The sequence below is a fragment of the Aquarana catesbeiana genome, linkage group LG07 (genome assembly GCF_042186555.1).
Source record: "Aquarana catesbeiana isolate 2022-GZ linkage group LG07, ASM4218655v1, whole genome shotgun sequence".
NCBI lineage: Eukaryota > Metazoa > Chordata > Amphibia > Anura > Ranidae > Aquarana > Aquarana catesbeiana.
Genome location: NC_133330.1, coordinates 92,215,551 through 92,239,441, shown reverse-complemented (window position 1 = coordinate 92,239,441; position 23,891 = coordinate 92,215,551). Strand labels below are relative to the sequence as shown.

At 44.2% G+C, this 23,891-nt stretch overlaps 1 protein-coding gene across 1 annotated transcript in view; it reads right to left on the bottom strand.

Moving 5' to 3' along the window:
- The window catches only part of TMPRSS6 (transmembrane serine protease 6), a 386,147-nt gene that overhangs the window by 361,702 nt on the left and 554 nt on the right, over positions 1-23,891 (bottom strand). The gene's annotated exons all lie outside the window — the stretch shown is intronic.

Sequence of the window (23,891 nt, the reverse complement as noted above, 5' to 3'; positions counted from 1 at the left end):
AGGGGGGAACACTAATAAACAATAAATTGGCTCCAGTGATGATGAGGATAGGGTTACAGTGTGAAGGCACCACCAACACCCAAGCCCAATTTTTCCGCACCTTTTACTTCTATTCAAAGTCTGTGAAAGAGACACCAGAATTTATCTAAAAAAAATGGTTAATCTCAGCCTGAGTGTACTTTAATTTGGCCTCTTCACATAAGGCTTGCTCACTGTGGTGCAAAAATGTGTTATTTCCATCCAAAGTCTGCCAAAGAGACACCAGAATGTATCCAAAAAAATCTCTAATCTTGTTCCGAGTGCACTAACTTGTAACCTCATCAATCAGACTGGCTCCCCAAGCCGTTGTTTACAAAATAAAGAAAGCTTGCAGGAAAAATCAATTTTAAATGTCATCTTTTTTTTTTTCTTTCTATATGTCAGTTTTGCTGCAGCAGTTTCTATAACAAGGTACAGATGGGCCACTTTACAGGCAGACTAAGGGGACCCCCTGTCACGGTCCCTACCGTGCCATGCAGATGGCCAGGCGTGGTCACACCCCAAGTGGCTCAAGGAGGTATTGAACCTATGACTGCCTGTTTAGTGCTCCTGTTACTTTGTCTCTGAGCCACACCTCTGTTCCTTTCAGCCTGCTTTCCAGAGTTTTGCTTAGTTTTGCATGAAATACTAGGGCCATACTCTGGATCTTGTTGCAATTTGTAGCTGTCTCTCCTGGTTCAGCTGAGGCAGTTTATCAGCCGGGTATAAAACACTGCCTCACACTAAGGGCTTTGTCAGTTCATTGTTTCCTGTTTTGCCTAAGGTTCCAGTAGTCCTGTGTTCCAGTGGTCCTGTGTTCCAGTGGTCCTGTGTTCCAGTGGTCCTGTGTTCCAGTGGTCCTGTGTTCAAGTTACAGCATTCCAAGACTGACTCCGGCTTCTGACCCTGGCTCTGCTTATCGTTTATTCTGTCTTCTGGAATCCCTGACTATGGCTTTACCTTGACTATCCTTTGGCAAACTCCTGTCAAGCCCCCATGCACAGATTCACAGCCCAGGTAGCTTATTACCCTGTTACCGTGGGCTGTGTGTATTTGCAAGGGTGAACATACATCTCTGCATCATGGACTCCAACCTAGGTAAGCCCTTACACCCACCAGGCGCTATATTTAAAGGAAGTTTTAATTTTTATTGTTTCACTTTAACCACTTGCTTACAGGGCACTTAAACCCCCCTCCTATCCAGACCAATTTTCAGCTTTCAGCACTGACGCACTTTGAATGACAATTGCGCGGTCATACAACACTGTACCCAAATGAAATTTGTATCATTTTTTCACCACAAATAGAGAATTCTTTTGGTGGTATTTGATCACCTCTGTGGTTTTTACTTTTTGTTAAAAAAATGTAAAAATCTGAATTTTAAAAAAAAAATATTTTTTATTTTTTTATATTTTGTTATAAAAAATTTAAAACGGGTAATTTTTCGCCTTCATTGATGTACGCTGATGAGGCGGCAGTGATGGGCACTGATGGGTGGCAGTGATGGGCAGCACTGGCAGGTGGCACTGATTGGCACTACAGGTGGGCATTGGTAGGTGGCACTTGTTGGCATTGGTAGGTGGCACTTGTTGGCATTGATAGGTGGCACTGTGGGCACTGTTAGGTGGCACTGTGGGCACTGTTAGGTGGCACTTTTAGGTGGCACTGATGAGGCAGATGTTGTACTTCCACTTCGGGACCGATGTCCCTGACATGTGAGCCGGTGATTGGCTTTTTTTTTCTACTCGCGCTGTCAGCGCGAGTAAAAAAAAAAATTACCGATCTTTTGTTTACATCATGTGATCAGCTGTCATTGGCTGACAGCTGATCACATGGTAAGGGGCCAGGACCGGCCCCTTACTTGGATCGGTGATCAGCCGAGTCTCAGTGACTCAGTGATCACAGCGCGCCCTGCAGGATGCGCGCAGGGAGCGTGCACAGGGGAGGCCGTCATTTGACGGCCTCCCGGGAATGCAGGTCCACGCTGTGGCCGTCATTCGGCCATAGCACGGATGTCTAGTGGTTAACCACTTCCCGCCCGCCCTATAGCGGATTGACGTCCGGGAAGTGGTTCTGTTATCCTGACTGGGCGTCATATGACGTCCAGCAGGATAACATGCCGCCGCGCGCCCCCGGGGGCGCGCATCGCGGCGATCGGTGGAGCGGTGTGTCAGCCTGACACACCGCTCCACCGATCTTGGTAAAGAGCCTCCGGCGGAGGCTCTTTACCACGTGATCAGCCGTGTCCAATCACGGCTGATCATGCTGTCAATGGGAAGAGCCGTTGATCGGCTCTTCCTCACTCGTGTCTGACAGACGCGAGTAGAGGAGAGCCGGTCGGCGGCTCTCCTGGCAGGAGGGGTCTGCACTGATTGTTTATCAGCGCAGCCCCCCCTCAGATCACCACACTGGACCACCAGGGATCGCCACTAGGACCACCAGGGAATGGGCAACATGTGGATGGCCAGGTATGTACCCCATGGCCATCCACATGTGCCCAATGTGCCCAATCTGTGCCAATCAGTGGCCACAAATGGGCACTGATTGGCACCATTATGTCCAAGATCTGCCCAGCAATGCCCCCAATGTTTTATCAGTGCCACCTGTCATTGCCCATCGGTGCCACCTGTCTGTGCCCATCTGTGCCCATCTGTGCCCATCAGTGCCCACCTATCAGTGCCCATCAGTGCCACAAATCAGTGCCACCCATAAGTACCCATCAGTGCCACCCATAAGTACCCATCAATGCCACCTATGAGTGCCCGTCGGTGCCACCTATGAGTGCCCATCAGTGCCGCATATCAGTGCCACCTATCAGTGCCCATCAGTGCCCATCAGTGCCGCCTATCAGTGCCCATCATCAGTGCCCGTCAGTGCCACCTCATTGGTGCCACCTCATCGGTGCCCATCAGTGCAGCCATATCAGTGCCCATCATTGAAGGAGAAAATGTACTTATTTACAAAAAATTTTAACAGAAACAAATAAAAACTTGTTTTTTTTCGAAAATTTTCGGTCTTTTTTTATTTGTTGCGCAAAAAATAAAAACCGCAGAGGTGATCAAATACCACCAAAAGAAAGCTCTATTTGTGGGAACAAAATGATAAAAAATTTGTTTGGGTACAGTGATGGATGACCGCGCAATTGTCATTCAAATTGCAACAGCGCTGAAAATTGGCCTGGGCGGGAAGGTGTCTAAGTGCCTGGTATTGAAGCGGTAAAGCATAATTAAAATCCCTGCTCCTTTTAAAACAATCTTTATAACAAAATTGCATTGGTACATGTCCCCCAGAGCACCCATACATATAAACCTTCAAAATGGGCACTTTTGATTTTTCAAGTTATACCATAGACTTTAATAGGGTTAGTGGATCAGATCCAAGCTTTTGCGATGTTCAAGAGTTCTGGCACGAACCGAACCAGGGGCTCTTTGGCCCAATGCTAGCAATCAGTAGTTTCCTTACTGACCTTAATCTTTCCTATACAGTTTTCCAGCTCTCTCAATGCTATTCCTACAACAGCTTCCATTTCATTGACACTATGGTTGCTCCCCCATCCCCAAGGACCCATGCACACTGGGCACTTAGCCCCAGTGCATGAAGCTCCAGTGTTCAGGTATGGGTTTAAAGCAGGTTCACTTTCTAGTCCTCAACTGTTGGCCTGTTAAACTCTATGAAAAGTGCATAGCTGGTCTGGCTAAACAGGGCTGGACAGTATACCGAGAAGTACTAATGTCTAAAACAGTATGTGCACAGGGATGAATGATTGGAGCACAAACTCTTTTGTTCCTGGGTGCATACTGCCCAAAATGTTAGTACATCATCCAGCTGCAGCAGCGGTTAGCCCCTCATAGATTCCCCTCATAGAGTTTACAGTGTTTCTAAAGCCTTAAGGTTTTTCACCTTAATACATTCTATGCATTAAGGTAAAAAACCTTCTGTGCTGCAGCTGCCCCCCCCCCCAGACCCGTCCCCCTTTTTCTTACTGAAGCCTGATCGAATCCAGTGATGTGCAGCCGATCCAGTCACTGTTTCTCTCTTCATTGGACAGATTATTAGCAGCAGGATCCATTAGCTGCTGTCAATCAAATCCTGTGACACAGGAGCGGGGGGCAGGGTCAAGTCCCACTGTCTGTGTCCATGGATGCAGCAGGGAATCGGATGAAGAGGAGGGGCCTGGAGTGCCAACGGGGGACCCCAGAAGAAGACGATCGGGGCTGCTCTATGTAAAACTATTGCACAGAGCAGGTAAATATAGGCACGTTTAGGCAAATAGGCAAATAAAGACCCCCATGGCATGTCTGTGCATGCACTAGATCTTAGTTTAATATGGTGGTACTGGAGAAGAACTGTAAAGAGAGAACTTTGCCTGCAAGTAAGACAATGCTGGTCTACATGGATTAGTAAGTACACTATATTGTCAAAAGTATTGGGACACCTGCCTTTACATGCTCATGAATTTTAATGGCATTCCCCATTTTAATCCATAGGGTTCAATATTGAGTTGGCCCACCCTTTGTAGCTACAACAGCTTCAACTCTTCTGGGAAGGCTGTCCACAAGGTTTAGGAGCGTGTCTATGGGAATGTTTGACCATTCTTCCAGAAGCGCATTTGTGATGTCAGGCACTGATGTTGGATGAGAAGGCCTGGCTTGTACTCTCCGCACTAATTTGTCCCAAAGGTGTTCTATTGGGTTGAGGTCAGGACTGTGCAGGCCAGTCAAGTTCCCCAAACTCGCTCACCCATGTCTTTATGGACCTTTGCTTTGTGCACTGGTGCGCAGTCATGTTGGTACAGGAAGGGGCCATCCCCAAACTATTCCCACAAGGTTAAGAGCATGAAATTGTCCAAAATGTCTTGGTATGCTGACGCCTTAAGAGTTCCCTTCATTGGAACTAAGGGACCAAGCACAACCCCTGAAAAACAACCCCACACCATAATCCCCCCTCCACCAAATGATTTTTACCAGTGCACAAAGCAAGGTCCAAAAAGACAGGGATGAGCGAGTTTGGGGTGGAGGAACTTGACTGGCCTGCAGAGTCCTGACCTCAACCTGATAGAACAGCTTTGTGATGAATTAGAGCGGAGACTGCAAGCTTGTTCTACGTCAGTGCCTGACCTCACAGATGCGTCAAACATTCCCATAGACACACTCCTACACCTTTGTGGACAGCCTTCCCAGAAGAGTTGAAGCTGTTATAGCTGCAAAGGGTGGGCCAACTTAATATTGAACCCTACGGACTAAGACTGGGATACCATTAAAGTAATGTGCGTGAAAAGGCAGGTCGTCCCAATACTTTTGACAATATACTGTGTATATTTTTTTATTTTTACACAGGGACAAGTGTTAAGCTGGCCATAGATGAGACAGTTTTTTGTTTGTTCCACCAGTGAGTTGACATCCCCACATTTAAGGTAGATGGGGGAATTCTCCGGTTGTGTCATTGCATTTCTAACAGAGAGGCTTCCCTGCTGTCGGAATACATTGTGCACAGTGCAATAGGGCGGTTATACAGCAGTCGATCAGTAAATTAACTGCTGTACAATCCAAGTTTCCATACATGGTCTGAAATTCGTCTAGTTCCTGCTGAACCAGATGAATTTTAATCCATCCTTGGGCAGCTTAAAGTGGAACCACCCTGCATCTGAGCATCACAAACCAAAAATGCTAATGATACTAAAGTCTTGTGTGTTTTTTTTTTTTTTCATTAAAAATAACAAACATGTTATACTTACCTGCTCTGTTGTAGTGGTTTTGGACAGAGCAGCCCAGAGCCTCCTCTTATCGGGTTCCTCGCTGGCACTCCAGGCTGCTCGCTTGCTACGGGGGCACCTGAGCCGAGCTGCTGCTCCCTGTGTCCATTCAGACACCCCCCGCCCCCTTCCTCTCCTCATTGGCTCACTGACTTTGATTGACAGCAACGTGAGCCAATGGTGCCACGCTGCTGTCTCAGCCAATGAAGAGAGGAGTCACGGACAGCCGAGTCTCTTGTGCAACATTGCTGGATCTAGAACTACCTCAGGTAAGTATTAGGGGGGCTAAGGGGGGCTGCTGAACACAGAAGGTTTTTTTTTATCTTAATGCATAGAATTAAAAAAAAAAAAAAAAAAAAAAAAAACCTTCTGCCTTTACAACCACTTAAATTCATTTTGCTGGGAAATCATTTTAGAAAACACTCCCTAGCATTTCTGACCATGGCCATCTTGGGTCGGCTTAGGCAGATGATTCATGTATCATCTACTTCCTGAAATCCATTTACCCTTCGCTCAGACATGCAGGCAGGAGGGTGCGCTTAGCTGGGAAAACCCCTCTCCCCCTCCTGAAGACTCCTGGTGATGTATGACATCATTTGCCTAGGCCTAGAAACCAGGGAAGAACTGAAGTAATGTAAAACAAAAAAAGTTTAAAATAAATATGATATACTTTCCTATATATGTATATAGAAAAGTGCAGCGCGGATAATAAACCAATGGTTTTACCAAGTGAACATAATATATACATTTACATTAACGTGACATATGTATCATAATCAAAAATATCAAGTGAAATAAAATAAGTTGAAAAATCAGGTAAAAATAAATAAAAAAAGGGAAAAATCCATACATTTATGTGTTAAAGAAATTATGTGTATAAATATGACAAACAAAGTTTATAAGTGAAGGTGTCCCAATGGAAAAACTTCAATACAGGAACCAGGGTCTATGTTCTCCGCTTGTGCTGCCCGTCACCTTTATAGTAAACAATGGAGGCTTACCGGAAAGCCTGCAACTGCCCTTCTTAGGGGGGTCAAAACAGGCTTAGTAGAAAATGCAGGAACACTGTTAGGGATTCCCAAGTGACCAGCTGGCATCAGTCAGGAGAAACTTCCATGATTCATTAACAGGAAATAAATGCTGTGCACCAAATGGATGACCAAAGAGGCAAGAGCGCACCAATGGGCGACCATTGAGACAGGAACTGCGCACCAATGGATAACGACTTCCGCAGCATACAAATGGGTTAACCAAAAAAAGAAGGGGAGAAAAAACTCCAGTAGTGCAGAGATTCCTTTGATGGTTTATTTAAACAACAAAGTTCCAAAACAATAAAAGCATTCCTTGCAAGGATACAGATAAAAAGCTCTGCTAGTATCTTAAAAACAAGAACGCGCATGCGCTGTGTGTGTATACGCAACAAACCCTACGACCGTTTCGTCACAACTGACGCTATAAACAAAAAAAGAGTGACAATTTTGAAAAAAACGCAATATATTTTTCCTTTTTGCTATAATAAATATCCCCCAAAAATATATAAAAAAAAATATTTTTTTCCTCAGTTTAGGGCGATATGTATTCTTCTACATATTTTTGGTAAAAAAAAAATCGCAATAAGCGTATATAGATTGGTTTGTGCAAAAGTTATAGCGTCTACAAAATAGGGGATAGTTTTATGGCATTTTTAAAAATTTTTTTACTAGTAATGGTGGCGATCTGCAATTTTTATCGTGACTGCGACATTATGGTGGACACATCAGACACTTTTGACACATTTTTGGGACCATTGGAATTATACAGCAATCAGTGCAATAAAAAAAAAACACTGATTACTGTAAAAATGTCACTGGCAGGGAAGGGGTTAACCACTAGGGGGCGATGAGGGGGTTAAATGTGTTCCCTCTCTGTGTTCTAACTGAAGGGGGGAGGGGACTGTGTAGGGGAGATGACAGATCGCTGTTCATACTCTGTATGAACAGACGATCAGTCTCTTCTCTCCTCAGAGAACCGGAAACTGTGTGTTTACACACACAGATCCCGGTTCTCTGTGTGTCACGAGCAATCGCGGGAGCCTGGCGGTGATCGTGACTGCTGGGCACTCGCATCGACTCCGCGGGTGCACATGCGCACCTCCGGTGGCGCACACGCACGCCCCTAGTAGCCACAAGGTGAAGCGAAGTTGCATAACATCGTTACGCCTAGCCGTGCCATTCTGCAGCAGTAAAACTGCGGCGGCTGGTCCGCATGTGGTAAAGGGATATAAAATTTCTATTTTGATAGGTAGGGTGGAGCATAAGGTTGCCACCTCATCCCTTTAAACCTGAACACATATTAATTACACAGGTTCCGTGGCTGATTAAGGTGGAAGCTAAACTCACTTAGTGTCTTACCTGCATTCATTTAGCGTCAGAACCTGTGTAATTCATATGTGCTCGGGTTTAAAGGGATGAGGTGGCAACTTTAGTGGAGCACCTCTTTAATCAGATAACTTCCTGTGCTTTCTGACTGTGTTGGCTCAATTCTATATTTCTCAGCTATCTCTGGGAGTGGGGACTACAGAACCATACCCTTCTATGTTATGATAAAAAAGTGCAGAATTCTGTAATCCTATTTTGTTTCTGTTGTCTTGATACGGAGGCAAGAATGAAGGTTGTTAACCTAGAACTAGAAATGTGTTACTGGAAGGATCAAAAGGTTAAAATAAAGGAACAAAAACTTGCAAAAAGGAAACAAATGCAGCCACCACATCTAAGGATTGGTAAACTGCAATATCTTATATTCTCAGGGTGGAAAGTTAAATGCTCTTTAGGTTGGCTGTGTGAAGAATGGTTGGGATCAACAACAAACTGTATTATATAAAGGACAATACACGTCTCCTACATTAGATTGTATTTATATTAGAGATTAAAAAGGATTAACATGTCCATATAAAACTTTTTACCATAGGTCGAAAGTGTCCGAAAACTGGTTATATCTATAACTCAAAGTGGGAAGCCATGATAGAGTTCTTTACGCTAATAACATAAAAATAACACAATGATTTGTGGACATAAACCTCAGGAGACTCGCAATTTTTTAGTAATTGGTAAGAAGTCAATGAAATCAGAATTACTTTCTTCAAGCACTATATCACATTCACTCAAGATGAGCAACATTACCATTTGTCTTTTAGACATCATGCTTGTTAAGTGGGATTTTTTTTTTCCTCTTTTAAGATTGTTTATGTTCCAGTTTATTTAGGAGATGCTGGTGGATTGTGTCATTGTGCAGTATCTAGAAAAATGATTAACCAGACATTCAACTCTCAGCACACACATTGTGCAACTAGCTAATGCTTGTTCAGCACAAACATGGTGACAGCATGACAAACTTGGTAACTCCAAAAGAAAATGAATGTGTATGTACTGCAAATGTGTAGAGCTTTAGGGATTTGAGAAGCTAAATTGGTGTTGATTTTATAAATGAGCTTATTACAATTTGCGGATTTAAGTAGCATGCGGTTTGCTTTATAAGCACAACTACTTTTTTTTTTCTATCCAAACCACAAAACAAGAGAAAATTGAGATGTTTTTTGTTTTCAGAACTACAGAGAACCTCTTGACTCCTATTAACATTCATCATCCTACCCTCTATAGTTCTCTTGCTGGATTTAGCCACATACAGTACTGAGCAAAATTTTAAGGCAGGTGTGAAGAAATGCTGTAAGAATGCTTTCAAAAATATATATTTTTATTGTTTATTTTTATCAATGTACAAAATGCAAAGTGAGCGAACAGAAGAAAAATCGAAATCAAATCAATATTTGGTGTGGCTACCCTTTGGCTTGAGTTTCTTACATTAAATATAAATTTAACACAATAAATATAAATAAAACACAAATACAGCTGCTGCAAACACCAATTGAGTTCCCACAATAATGATGAAATTGTATTTACTGAGGGTGCTGCGCTGCTGTCTTTTAATAAACAATTATTCTACCAACTGTGCAAATTGTACAAATGTACGAATAAACAAACTAATATAGTGCCTTAAAAAAGTATTTATACCCCTTGAAATTTTCCACATTTTGTCATGTTACAACCAAAATGGATTTTTTTGAGGATTTTATATTTGTGTGTATTTGCTAATGATCATTGAAACATACACATTTGAATTGTGATTCACCATATATTGATATATTTTTACTAGTATTGATAGATAGATAGATTAACCACTTCAGCCCCAGAAGGATTTGCCCCCTTTCTGACCAGGCCATTTTTTGCGATACGGAACTGTGTCGCTTTAACTGACAATTGTGCGGTCGTTGTCAGGGCCGGATTTCCCACAAGGCCACCGAGGCCAGGCCTCGGGGCGGCAGTGGTACAGGGGCGGCGCCGCTCCTGCAACGAATTCTCGGCCGCCCCCCACACTAACATAGCAGCATGTGATGCAGCGCACCCGGGCGCCAGAGAGGTGGGGGCGCTGAAGCACTAGAGTGCTCCTCTCCCTCCTCTTCCTCCTCTCTGTGTGTGTCCAGACTGAGGCGGCGTCCTCCGCAGGTCACCGCCGCTGCTGGTTTTACGATGCTCAAGCCTGTCCCCCCTCCCTCCTCCTGTCAGAGAAGGAGAGCAGCCGAAGGAGATCGGAGCGGCTGGTCTCTGTGCGGGGGAGGGGGGGGGGCGTGTGTTCTCCTGTGTCCTCCTGTGTCTCTCACTCCCGCCCAAGCCTGTCTCCATCTGTACACTAATGGAGGGGTCTGTACTAGTGAAGGGGGGGTTTGTCCTGGGATGTCTGTACTAATGGAGGGGGGTTGTCCTGGGGGTCTGTACTAGTGAAGGGGGGGTTTGTCCTGGGATGTCTGTACTAATGAAGGGGGGGTTGTCCGGGGGGGTTTGTACTAATGAAGGGGGGGTTGTCCTGGGGGTCTGTACTAATGGAGGGGGGTTTGTCCTGGGGGGGGTCTGTACTAATAAAGGGAGGGGTGGTTTGTCCTGGGGGGGTCTGTGCTAATGGAGGGGGTTGACCTGAGGGGGGGTTTGTACTAATGGAGAGGGGGTTGTCCTGGGGTGGTTGTACTAATGGAGGGGGAGTTGTCCAGGGGGGGGTTTGTACTAATAGAGGGGCGTTTGTCCTGGGGGGTCCGTACTAATGGAGGGGGGTTTGTCCTGGGGGGATCTGTACTAATGAAGGGAGGGGGGTTTGTCCTGGTGGGGGTCTGTACTAATGGATGGGGGTTTGTCCTGGGGGGGTCTGTACTAATGGAGGGGGGTGGTTTGTCCTGGGGGGGTCTACACCCAGGAAAGTACACCCAGGACACTGCTGAGGGAAAACCATTAGAGAGAGAGAACCCGGCTGCCCTGTGCCACCAGAGGGAAAGCCACACAGCCTGGTGCCATCCCTGGCGGAGAAAGGAATGGAGTCATTGCAGGAATACAGATCTGGGTGCTACCCAGCGGAATCGCCACGGGCAATTCAGAGTGAGCTGACTCCTGATCAGAGGAACCATTGCTGTATCGCTGGGTCAGGTGAGAGGGCCGATCGGCCATTATCTACTAATGTCCATAGGAACTGCAGTCTCTGACCGTCTCCTGTATCATGTCTGCAGTCTCTGACCGTCTCCTGTATCATGTCTGCAGTCTCTGACCGTCTCCTGTATCATGTCTGCAGTCTCTGACCATCTCCTGTACTATGATTGCAGTCTCTGACCATCTCTTGTATCATGTCTGCAGTCTTTGACCGTATTATGTCTGGGGGCTCTTTCTGGTGGTGTGTGTGTGTGTGTGTGTGTGTGTGGGGGGGGGGGGGGGGGGCGGCATTGAAGGGCCCGGCCTTGGGGCGGCAAAGGGAGTAAATCCGGGCCTGGTCGTTGTACCCAAACAAAAATTTATGTCCTTTTTTTCCCCACAGATAGAGCTTTCTTTTGGTGGTATTTGATCACCTCTGCAGTTTTTATTTTTTGCGCTATAAACCAAAAAAGAACAACAATTTGGAAAAAAATACAATATTTTATATTTTTTGTTACAATAAATATCCCAAAATTGTTTTTAACCACTTGCCAACCAATATACGTCGGCAAAGTGGTTTGTTCGTATGGGTACATCTGTACATTTAAGGGCGATAACAGGCATACGTGCGCCCGCTGCACAGCGGGGAATCCAATGCGCTTGGCCGGTGGGCGCGATCACCGCTGGCCAGGCGCGATCGTGTGCACGAGAACAGGAACAGGGATTTGTATGTGTTCTGTCAGGAGAGAAGAGACATATCGTTTGTTCTTCTAAGTAGGAAAAACGATATGTCTCTTCCTCTAGTCAGTCCTATCCCCTTACAGTTATAACACATACAGGGAACACACATTTAACCCCTTGATCACCCCCTAGTGTTAACCCCTTCCTTGCCAGTGACATTTACACAGTAAACAGTGCTTTTTTATAGCACTGATCGCTGTATAAATGTCAATGGTCTCAAAAATGTGTCAAAAGTGTCCGATATGTCCGCCACAATGTCACAGTACCACTAAAAATCGCAGATCGCCGCCATTACCAGTAAAAAAAAAAATAATAATAAATTTTTTTTTTTTTACCCAAAATATGTAGAAGATTATATATTGGCCTAAACTGAGGAAGAAATTTGTTTTTAAAAATATTTTTGGGGATATTTATTATAGCAAAAAGTAAAAAATATTGGTTTTTTTTTTCAAAATTGACGCTCTTTTTTATTAGCGCAAAAACTAAAAACCGCAGAGGTGATAAAATACCACCAAAAGAAAGCTCTATTTGTGGGAAAAAAAGGACGTCAATTTTGTTTGGGTACAGCGTCACACGATTGCGCAATTGTCAGTTAAAGCGACGCAGCGCCGTATCGCAAAAAATGGACTGGTCATTAAGCAGCCAAATCTTCCGGTCTGTAAGTGGTTAAAAAAACTATTTTTTTCCTCAGTTTAGGCCGATATGTATGCTTCTACATATTATTGGTAAAAAAAATCGCAATAAGCGTATATTGATTGGTTTGCGCAAAAGTTATAGAGTCTACAAAATAGGGGGTAGATTTATGGCATTTTTATTATTTTATTTTTTTTTTTACTAGTAATGGCGACGATCTGCGATTTTTTTTTATTAGGAAGGACCATTGACATTTATACAGAGATCAAAGCTAAAAATAGCCATTGATTACTGTATAAATGTCACTGGCAGGGAAGGAGTTAACACTAGGGGCCTATTAAGGGGTTAACTGTGTTTCCTAGGCGTGTTCTAACTGTAGGGGGGATGGGACTGACTAGGGGAGGAGACTGATCGCTGTTCATACTTAGTTGGAACACACGATCTGTCTCTTCTCCCCTGAGAGAACCAGGATTTGTGTGTTTACACACACGGATCTTGGTTCTCGCTCTGTCACGAGCGATCGCGGGTGCCCGGCGGTCATTGGCTTCGGGGGGGCGGGTGCGAGCACTCGCCTGCGCCTGCTGTGACATCTTAAAGGAGCGATATCGGGGAACTGGAGAAAGTGCAGAGAAAGGCAACCAAACTGATAGGAGGCATGGAGGAACTCAGTTATGAGCAAAGATTAGAAGAACTGAATGTATTCTTTCTTGAGAAGAGGAGACTAAAGGGGGGGGGGGGGATATGATCAACATGTATAAATACATAAGTGGTCCATATAGTAAACATGGAGTTGAGTTATTCACTTTAAGGTCATCACAGAGGACAAGGGGGCACTCTTTACATCTAGAGGAAAAGAGATTTCATCTCCGAATACGGAAAGGTTTTTTCACAGTAAGAGCTGTGGAAATGTGGAATAGACTCCCTCCAGAGGTGGTTCTGGCCAGCTCAGTAGATTGCTTTAAAAAAGGCCTGGATTCTTTCTTAAATGTATATAATATAACTTGATACTAGCATTTATAGGTAAAGTTGATCCAGGGAATATCCGATTGCCTTTTGGGGGATCAGGAAGGATTTTTTCCCCTGCTGTAGCAAATTGGATCATGATTTGCTGGGGTCTTTTGCCTTCCTCTGGATCAACTGTGGTTGAAGGATTGTGTATGTGTGTGTATATAAATATATATAGTGTGTGTGTGTGTGTGTGTGTGTGTGTGTGTGTGTATATATATATATATATATATATATATATATATATATATATATAATTTTTTTTATTTTTTTTTAACTGGATGGACTTGTGTCTTTTTTTCAACCTGACGAACTGTGAATCAAACTAAAATGAATGAATACATTTTAAAACTGAAGCTATACATGTTCAAACAACATCGCCCCAGACCTGTATTTCCACCTCTGCGCTATACTTATAAATGTCAAACCCTTACTGAAGCTGCCACTTTATAATAAAGTATATGAAAACCGAATTCACCAAAGGAAAATTGAGGATGAATAGTGGCGCTGATCCCCAGGTGGTGGGGAGATGTCAGACACTCCTATACAGCCAGTAAACTGAATAAAGACGTGACTAAATAAACTAATACTAGATGGGGAAGATTGACATATTATACATCAATAATCCCTAGTGCCCAAAAAATTATTATTAATATGAGCTAGTGAAAAATTATATATATACACAACACCTTGTGAAAGTGGTATAAAAATATATACATCCCCAAAAAATTATTATAAAATGATAAATTGATAAAAAAATATTAATATATATATAAAGTCCAAAAATCAATCAATCGTGAAACAAAAAATGAAGGAAGTCCAAGAAAAGTGAGGGTGTCTCCAAAACTGCTCAGCTGTGTTTCAAAACATCCACCACACCTCTGTGACGTGATTCCACTCCCTTCTGAAATTCAAACTCACCAGATTTTAAGGCCTCTCACTCTCGTGTTTGGCCTGACAGAGCTTCTAACCCGCCATCATGGGGGTCAACATGCGAGCATACACCTCCACTGCTCCATAGGACAACCGATTTCCTTATGTTGGTAGTGTGACATATAAATAAAAAGAAGCTCCAATAGTGTAATCCCGTTTAAAAGGTTTAATCACACATAAAAACACCTTCAATGAACTCACATTTGAAATAAAAACAATGGGCTAATCACTTCACAGCAAATGGAAATATCTCACGGCAAAGCATGCGATGGCAACTGAAATAGCAACAGGCGGCCACGGCGGACCCAGGAAGTGTGTGCGCTCACGTTCGTCTCACCCGTCCGCTGCACTCGTCCCTTCACTGGTTCTCTGCTCTGTCCCCCTTCACTCCCTCCGCTCTGTCCCCCTTCACTCCCTCTCACATTCGTCTCACCCGTCTGCTGCACTCGTCCCTTCACTGGTTCTCCGCTCTGTCCCCCTTCACTCCCTCCGCTCTGTCCCCCTTCACTCCCTCCGCTCTGTCCCCCTTCACTCCCTCCGCTCTGTCCCCCTTCACTCCCTCCGCTCTGTCCCCCTTCACTCCCTCTCACATTCGTCTCACCCGTCCGCTGCACTCGTCCCTTCACTGGTTCTCCGCTCTGTCCCCCTTCACTCCCTCCGCTCTGTCCCCCTTCACTCCCTCCGCTCTGTCCCCCTTCACTCCCTCCGCTCTGTCCCCCTTCACTCCCTCTCACATTCGTCTCACCCGTCCGCTGCACTCGTCCCTTCACTGGTTCTCTGCTCTGTCCCCTTCACTCCCTCCAGGGAGTGAAGGGGACAGAGCAGAGAACCAGTGAAGGGACGAGTGCAGCGGACGGGTGAGACGAATGTGAGCACACACAATTCCTGGGTCCGCCGTGGCCGCCTGTTGCAGGACCTCTTGCATCCCCATCAAAGTCCCCATTACATCAGAATCCTCCTTTCATCAGAGTCCCCATCGGAATGACATCCTACATCAGAGTCCTCTTTGGGGTCTCCATCAGTGTCCCCATTAGATGAGAGTCCCCATCAGAATTACATCTTACATCAGGGTCCCCATCAGAGTCTCTCCTACATCATGGTCCCTATCAGAGTCTATCCTTACATCAGATGGCCAGATAAAAATCGTACAGCAGGTTGCATTTGGCCCATGGGCCATAATTTGGAGACCCCTGCTTTCATGTACAACATGCCTAATCTTGCTCAGAAAGAACAGTGACTGGGACTTGCTGTAACATTCTGCATGAATTTGCCTTGTGTTTTATGTGAAGGGGGCCATTATTTTTTCTCCGTTGGTTTAGTTTTACACAGAAGGACCTAACATTAACTTTTTAGGGGCAAATTAAAAAATGCAAGAGCAATGGCATGTTTAGCCTGCTTTAAAAATCCAAGAGACATTTTAGCCCAAGAAAAAGCAAAGCAGTTCCTTTTGGCAATCTCAGAGCTGCTTGGTTTTGGGACATAAATGCTAATTGACATAGCGGCTTCTGGCACAGAGGTGAGTATACAGCAGGCTAGGGGTTTATTAGTATTAGAGCTTGGTTTAGGGGTTCAATTAAAGAATAACTAAACCCAAAAACAAACATTTTATATAATGCAGCTTATCACTCCTTAGATGTAGTGGTTGCACTAGTTTTCATTTTTCAGGATGAAAAAGTTTTAACAAATACAGGAAATACACATTGATCTTATCAGAAGCGCAGTGCCCTTTTAACTTCCTGTACTTAAAGAAAAAACAATGGTATATTTATTGCGTGGACTACTAATCCCATCATCCCCCACATATAATGGAGGTAAATAAAGGCAGAAATGTTTGGAGTCCAGCCTGGGTGGCAACTATGGCCCATGGATATAGTGGAGGAGTAAGTGTAGCCATCCAGGGACAGGAAGTGTGTTATTTGCAGTATTTGCAGGTGAAAATAAAGTGAGGGGGGGGGGGGGGGATCAAGGCAGCAACTGTATATAAGGACTGGTAATCTGCTGTATATTACATTTATGTAGGAGTGTGTTTTTGGGGTGGGTGGGGGGCATAGTGTGTGTTGTATCTGGGGGAGAAATGGTTATGGGTTTATGGTAATGTGTTGGAGTGGGGGGATGTGATATGGGTTAAGTACTAAAGAGCAAATTGTTTGTAGTGCATGGGGTCAAACAAATTTTGGGACTTGTTTTAGGTGTAATGTAATTTTTATTTTTATGGATGAGGTTTATACTATGCAAATGTCTATTTAGTATATTTAGCCATTCGCCTCAACTGAATCTCTTTTTTTTCTTGGCCGCAATACAAATGCCCTTCTTGGATGTCAATCATTTTTATTTTATATACTGTCGATTTGTCACTGTTGTAGCTGTGCCAGTACTGTGATACGATTTCACCCTGTGAGTGGACTTTGTCCGGATGTAATTGAGGCACCAGTGAGGCATTTTCACTTAATACAGTGTATGAATTACTGCTATTGACAGCAGTAATCATTGTATTCTGACAGCAGGGATTCCCCCATCAACACTCATTGTGTGGATGAGGGGATCAAGCCATTTTTTTTCCTTCAATCCGTGGGTGAAGGATAGAAAACTGCATAATCTATGGCCAGCCTTAGGCCTTTTTTTCCTTTAAAGCTCACAAGACCTTGGGTAATCTGTATAGGGATAACTGTCCTATATCATACAAATTTTTAAAATCAGATATTTCAATTTTTAATCTGAAAAGAACCCTGGACCTTTCCACATAAGCCATCTTTCTGAAGATATGAGCAGTACTCTAGCCACAGACGTGAACTAATGAACAGGAGATCTGACACCATATGGTGGTTCTGTAGAACTATTGTGATATAAACATGTACAGGTATATTTGCTGAACATGCCTGTTTATTTACTGAGCACAATCTCCAAGGACTGTCCAGCAGAATTGATGATTGCTAAACAAGTTATATTGTAATTGATGCTACTACAGGTAGTCTAAAATGTTACTTCCTTGAAATATGGATAATTTGGGGGATTTCTATCCACTTCAGCCTCGGACCATTTGGCTGGCAAAAGACCAGAGCACTTTTTGCGATTCGGCACTGCGTCGCTTTAACTGACAATTGCACGGTCGTGCGACATTTCTCCCAAACAAAATTGATGTCCTTTTTTCCCCACAAATAGAGCTTTCTTTTGGTGGTATTTGATCATCTCTGTGGTTTTTATTTTTTGCACTATAAACAAAAAAAGTGACAATTTTGAAAAAAAACGCATTATTTTTTACTTTTTGCTATAATAAATATCCCCAAAAAATATATAAAAGAACATTTTTTTTTCCTCAGTTTAGGCCGATACGTATTCTTCTACATATTTTTGGTTAAAAAAAAATCACAATAAGCGTTTATTGATTGGTTTGCGCAAAAGTTATAGAGTCTACAAAATAGGGGATAGTTTTATGGCATCAGCATTTCCACAGGACACACGATCACACTCACGGAGCGCGTGCCCGCAAGCCGCTTCTTAAAGGGCAACCTACGTACATTAATATGCCTGTACGTGCCCAGGGCCGGTGCTACCACTAGGCAAACTAGGCAGCCGCCTAGGGCGCACTGCTGCCTAGGGCGCTGGCCACTGGTGTTCCTGCTCTCTTCTCTCTGCAGCAAGAAACTAAGTCTCAGCATCAGCAGACAGCCACCACTCCTTTTGCACATAGTGTCAGAGGCACAGCGCCGGCGGAGGACTGTGTCCCAACTCCTGAATGAATGGAAGCAAGCAAACATTCATTGATGGGCACTAGTAGGCTGCATTTGATGGGCACTGGTGAGGCTGCATCTGATGGGCGCTGGTGAAGCTGCATTGATGTGCACCGGTGAGGCTGCATTAATGGGTGCTTGTAGGCTGAATTTGATGGGCGCTGGTGAGGCTGCATTTGATGGGCGCTGGTGAGGCTGCATTTGATGGGCGCTGGTGAGGCTGCATTTGATCGGCGCAGGTGAGGCTGCATTTGATGGGCGCAGGTGAGGCTGCATTAATGGGTGCTTGTAGGCTGAATATGATGGGCGCTGGTGAGGCTGCATTTGATGGGCGCTGGTGAGGCTGCATTTGATGGGTGCTGGTGAGGCTGCATTTGATGGGCGCTGGTGAGGCTGCATTTGATGGGCGCAGGTGAGGCTGCATTAATGGGTGCTTGTAGGCTGAATATGATGGGCGCTGGTGAGGCTGCATTTGATGGGCGCTGGTGAGGCTGCATTTGATGGGCGCTGGTGAGGCTGCATTTGATGGGCGCTGGTGAGGCTGAATTTGATGGGCACTTCCTTAGAAAGGTGGGGTATACATGGGCAGGGCAAAGGGGATGGAGTCAGGGGTGGAGCCAGGGGGGGCGGCAAAATGAGGTTTCGCCTAGGGTGTCAAAATTTCTTTGCACCAGCCCTGTACGTGCCCTTCTGCCAACGTATATCGGCGTGAGCCCGTCGGCAAGCGGCTATACATGGTTTGTGCACAGATCACCTCCAGAACTTTAAATACTGGTTCACTGCTTTTCCCAGAAGCCACCACAAAGCCAAATCAAACTACAGGAATTCCTTATATGAGTTTATTGTATTTAGATCAGTGTTTCTCAACCTTTTTTCAGTCAAGGCACCTTTTAAAATTATGGACAATCCCAAGGCACCCTTATGGACAGTTTTAAGGCACATCATTCTAAAATGTAAAAAACTATTCTAATAGTTTTACACACTGCGGCAGCATCAACACACATAGGACGCTAAATGTTAGAGGTGTTTTTTTCTTCCAAAGCAAATACATTTTTGCACACTAGTATCGACTAGTATTCCTGTGTTTCTCCTTTCCCTCAGTTTCTCTCTATCACTCAGCTAATGTGACCCCAGTCCTGACAGAGAGGAGGGGCAGGGGAGGGTCAAACAAGGATGCTGTGCAGGCACTCAACACCCTTTTTATCAACACAGATGACATCATTGGTTGTTAGGATACCGGTGGCTGGAAGGTTGAAATGGTGCACAATAATTACCTGTGGCTTTGTGCAACTAAAAGGCAGGCTTGATCCACCTGCTGGCTTGTATACATTTTTGGGCAATTTTTAGGCATTTTGCCAAGGGACCTCCGAAGAAACCTCAAGGCACCCTGGTTGAAAATGGCTGAGTTAGATATACTTAACGCAAACGTTCATGCTCTTCTATCACTTGCCAAGAATGATGTCACCCTTCTACGCACGCACACCCTAGCTAGAGGCCTCCAGGGATACCAATGTCACAGATTTTAAAGAGGCTTTGGAGCAATCCCCACTATACTGTGAATGTGCTGGGCAATCTCCACCGCACTGTGTACACTCTGGGGGAGATTTACTAAAACTGGAGAGTGCGAAATCTGGTGCAGCTCTGCATAAAAACCAATCAGTTTCCAGTCTTTATTGCCAAAGCTTAATAGAACAAGCTAAAGTTAAAAGTTGACTGAGTATCATTCACAGGTGCACCAGATTCTGAGTTCTCCATCTTCAATAAATCAACCCCACCTTGTCATCAGGGGGCTGGCTTAAAGATCATTGGATGAGAAGCGGACAGTACAAGATCCGGAGTGCTGAGATGGATTGGTGACTTCTTTTTTTTTTTTTAATGTAATTTTTATTGGAAAATTTTCTCATGAATATGATACAGTAAAACACTTGATATAGCTTTCACACATCAGAATAAGCAAGCATATGGTCAGAGACAGGCAGTCAGTAACCTTGAAAAAACCTAGCCTAACTACAGGTAAGTATGTTTTTTGTGGACAACACAGTGGACATAGCAAAGAGCTTAAAAAATTGTAAAGGGGGGGGTGGGGTTCTTTAAAGTGGTTGTTTCACAGCCGCCAGCTCTTTCCTCATTGGACAGATTGAAAACAGCAGGAGCCCACTGCTGTCAATCATATCCAGTAACACGGGAGTGGGGGGCTGGGCTGAGTCCAGCTATTTGTGTCAATGGGGGCACCCAATGAAGAGGAGGGACCTGAAGTGTAGTTAAAAAAAAAACAGAGGGCTAGCAACCCTTTTAAGGCCCCAGTCACACTTGCGAGTGGGGCCATTTGCGATTAGCTGCGGGAGACCCAGAAGGGGTTCCCTGGGATTAGCTGCAGGCAGGAAGCCCTGTTGAAAGCAATGGGAGGTTGACAGCTCCCTGAGCTCTTCATGCTCAACTGCATGTAATTCTGGGATGATCGTTCACAGGTAATCCCTGCATGAATGAGTATATGTGATCGCTACAGGAATTGGCAGCCTTCCTTTGCTATCAACAGGGCTTCCTGCCTGCAGCTAATCACAGGGAACCCTTGCTGGGTCTCCCCCAGCTAATCGCAAATGGCCCCAACTTGCAAATGTGAATAGGACTATAGGGCTAAAGATTTGCACATGAAGCGCAAAGTCATGTTACACAACTGAGATTACTCAAGGTGGTGTAAACAATGGGAAATAAAGAGCAGCAAAATGTAGACAACCTCTGGGTATAAAAAGTTCAATATTGAACATGTGAACCAATTGACTTTGACTGTAAAGTTGACTTTAAAGTTTAATATGATCAGATCTTGAAAGAAAATAATTTGTACCCCCAGGTATAACCACATAACCAACATAAAGCACATCAGTGTTCAGTGTGGTGTCATATCAGCCTACTGGGAATGGTAAAAGACCTCTGGCACACTAGCTGCAGTAGAAAAGGTTTAAAGCATCTGCTGGGACTTGACGCTGAAAAGATTCTTCCCTTAAGGCAATATTCACAGATAAGCTGTTCCCAGAGGTACAATACCGTCAGCTACCAGAGAACAACGATATAGAACATAGACGTGTCTTATAAATCAATCACGCTTGTTCATATCTCAGTGCTGCAGTGCAATTTAAAATGGAAAACACAAGCTGCTTACATTTCCCTGAGACAGGTGCAAACAACATTCATAGTTTGTCAGTCTGCTTCAAAATGTATAAATCAGATTTACTGAAAAAAAAAAAAAAAAAAATCATAATTCTCAGTAACCAAAGTTTGCATAATCTATGAATTAAACTATTTGGCACAGATGTAAAATATACAGTAACTAGAGCCAAAAAATTTGTATGCAGCTTTGGATTGAGATGGAATGTTTAGACCTTCGCCAGTTTTTGATGTATTTTTTGCTGTCTTTGATCTGTTGGGGAGATTTTCCTTCAATTTCTTTTCCATAGAGGAGAAAATGAGTTGACATTTCTGCAAAGTGAAGGTGAATCCCTTCTTAAGTTCACCATAAACCTTACAATCTAACCATATAATCAACTTTAGATTTACATAAACTATGCAATCATATTTTATCCAGCCAAGCAGATCCTTATACTACATAAATATTTATAAATCTAGGGCTCCATTCACGCCTGAATGTTAGCATTTTCTGGCATTTTCAAAGTTTTCTTTCCTTTTTCTTGTGAGTTAAAAGCGGAGTTCCACCCAGGAATGGAACTTCCGCTCATCCGGTCTCCCCCCGGTGTCACATTTGGGACTTTTCAGGGAAGATAGGGGAGCAGATACCTGTCTAATCCAGGTATTTGCTCCCACTTCTGGCGAAAGATTGCTGCAATCTACGCCATGTCCGGTCCCTCCTCTGTCCCCCCCGCTGTCTTTTGGGAGACAGCAGGGACCACTCAGAATGCGCAGCGCGACTCGCGCATGCGCAGTAGGGAACCAGGCTGTGTAGCCGCAAGGCTTCACTTCCTGATTCCCTTACTGAAGATGCTGGTGCCTCCACCCGGAGCCTAGGGACGGGTCGGCTTCAGGTGAGGACATTGAGGGCGCCCTGGACAGTAAGTGTCCTTATTTTAAAAGTCAGCAGCTGCAGTGTTTGTAGCTGCTGACTCTTAATTTTTTTTTTTTTTTTTTTTAGGCGGAACTCCGCTTTAAGGCGCAATGTGTCATACAGGAGCTTCTTTGGGATTGGGACAGGAGTGCATGTTTTTGACACCATAGACTTTCAAATGTTATTTTCAGGCACTCCCATTGAAGTCTATGGGGCTAAAAACACTCAAAAGTACTGTACTGAAAAGAAGTACTGTAGTTTTTCAAGCAATAGGCACTTGAGCGCCCAGGTGTGAGCAGGCACCATTTAAGGCCTAATTTATACTTGTGTTTGGGGGGGTGGCTGCAAATGCAACAGAGGAGGAGTATAGATGGGGCGGCAAAAACTATGCCTGCTGTCGCGTTCAGAAGGCAGTACCGCCCATTGAACTGATTGGCGGTGACTTACGACTGCGTGCAATGCAGTGCACTAGTGAGGGCTTTAAGGGGTAAAACAGGCAGTGGGGAGGCGGTACAATGCCTTCTTACCTCCTGTGAAATGCTCTCTGAACAGTGATCTGAATGTGGATCACTCTTCAAAGGGCAACTGTAGTGTAAACTAGCCCTTAAACTGGAATTAAAATGGGATTTTTAATGTTGAGCCTTTTGTAGCTTTGAGCTACAAATCATTCAGGTTTGCATGCGGCTTAAAGGAGATTGTACATGCAGATTGTAATGTGTGTGTGTGTGTGTGTGTGGTGAGCTTTAGATGTTTGTCACCAGAACTGATACCCCCATTGGGAGTTTGTCCCTCATTTCCTGTTCGGTGACAACTGTAAAATGTTGGATTTCCCCTTTTGACCTAGTGGTAAAGGTTACCACCTAGATATTTAGAGAGGGGAATTTCTCCAGCAGAGACACAGATAGCAATAAAAATCTAAGGCTTCATTCACACAAGCGATTTCCTGCTGCTTTCATTCACAGCAAATTCCTGCCACTGTCATTCACACCTGGCCAAATTGCCTCTGAGTATGTACCCGCCTAAGGCCTGGTTCACACCTATGCATTTTTTAGTGCGTTTTTAGTTTTGCAGAAACACACTACTGTCCATTTAACATGGTTTCCTATGGATGTAGTTCATCTGTGCATTTTTTTGGAAAGGGCCAGGGACTTTTTCTGGTCTTTGGTTCCATAAACTTGAATGGATGAAAAGCATGTATTGAAAAACGCAAAATGTACCTGCAATATGCAAACTGCAACCTGCATAGGTGTGAATCAGGCCTAATAGAGGATCTAAAGCTGGCCATGCACTAAGCGAATTTTGGCCAATTCCTGATGCATTGACTGAAATTCTCACAATGGGTGGCCCTATTCCATTTGCCAAAAAAACAATTGCTCAATCAACTTTTATTGAAGCCCACTGGAAAATTTTCTGCCAAACTGCGGCTGCATTCGATCAGATGGAACCGCTGCTAGGGTATTGAGATTATAGTATCCCAGCAGAAGGATTCGTCCATCCTGTTTAGAGAAGATTGAGATATCTCTTAGATTTGTATTAGTGAATGG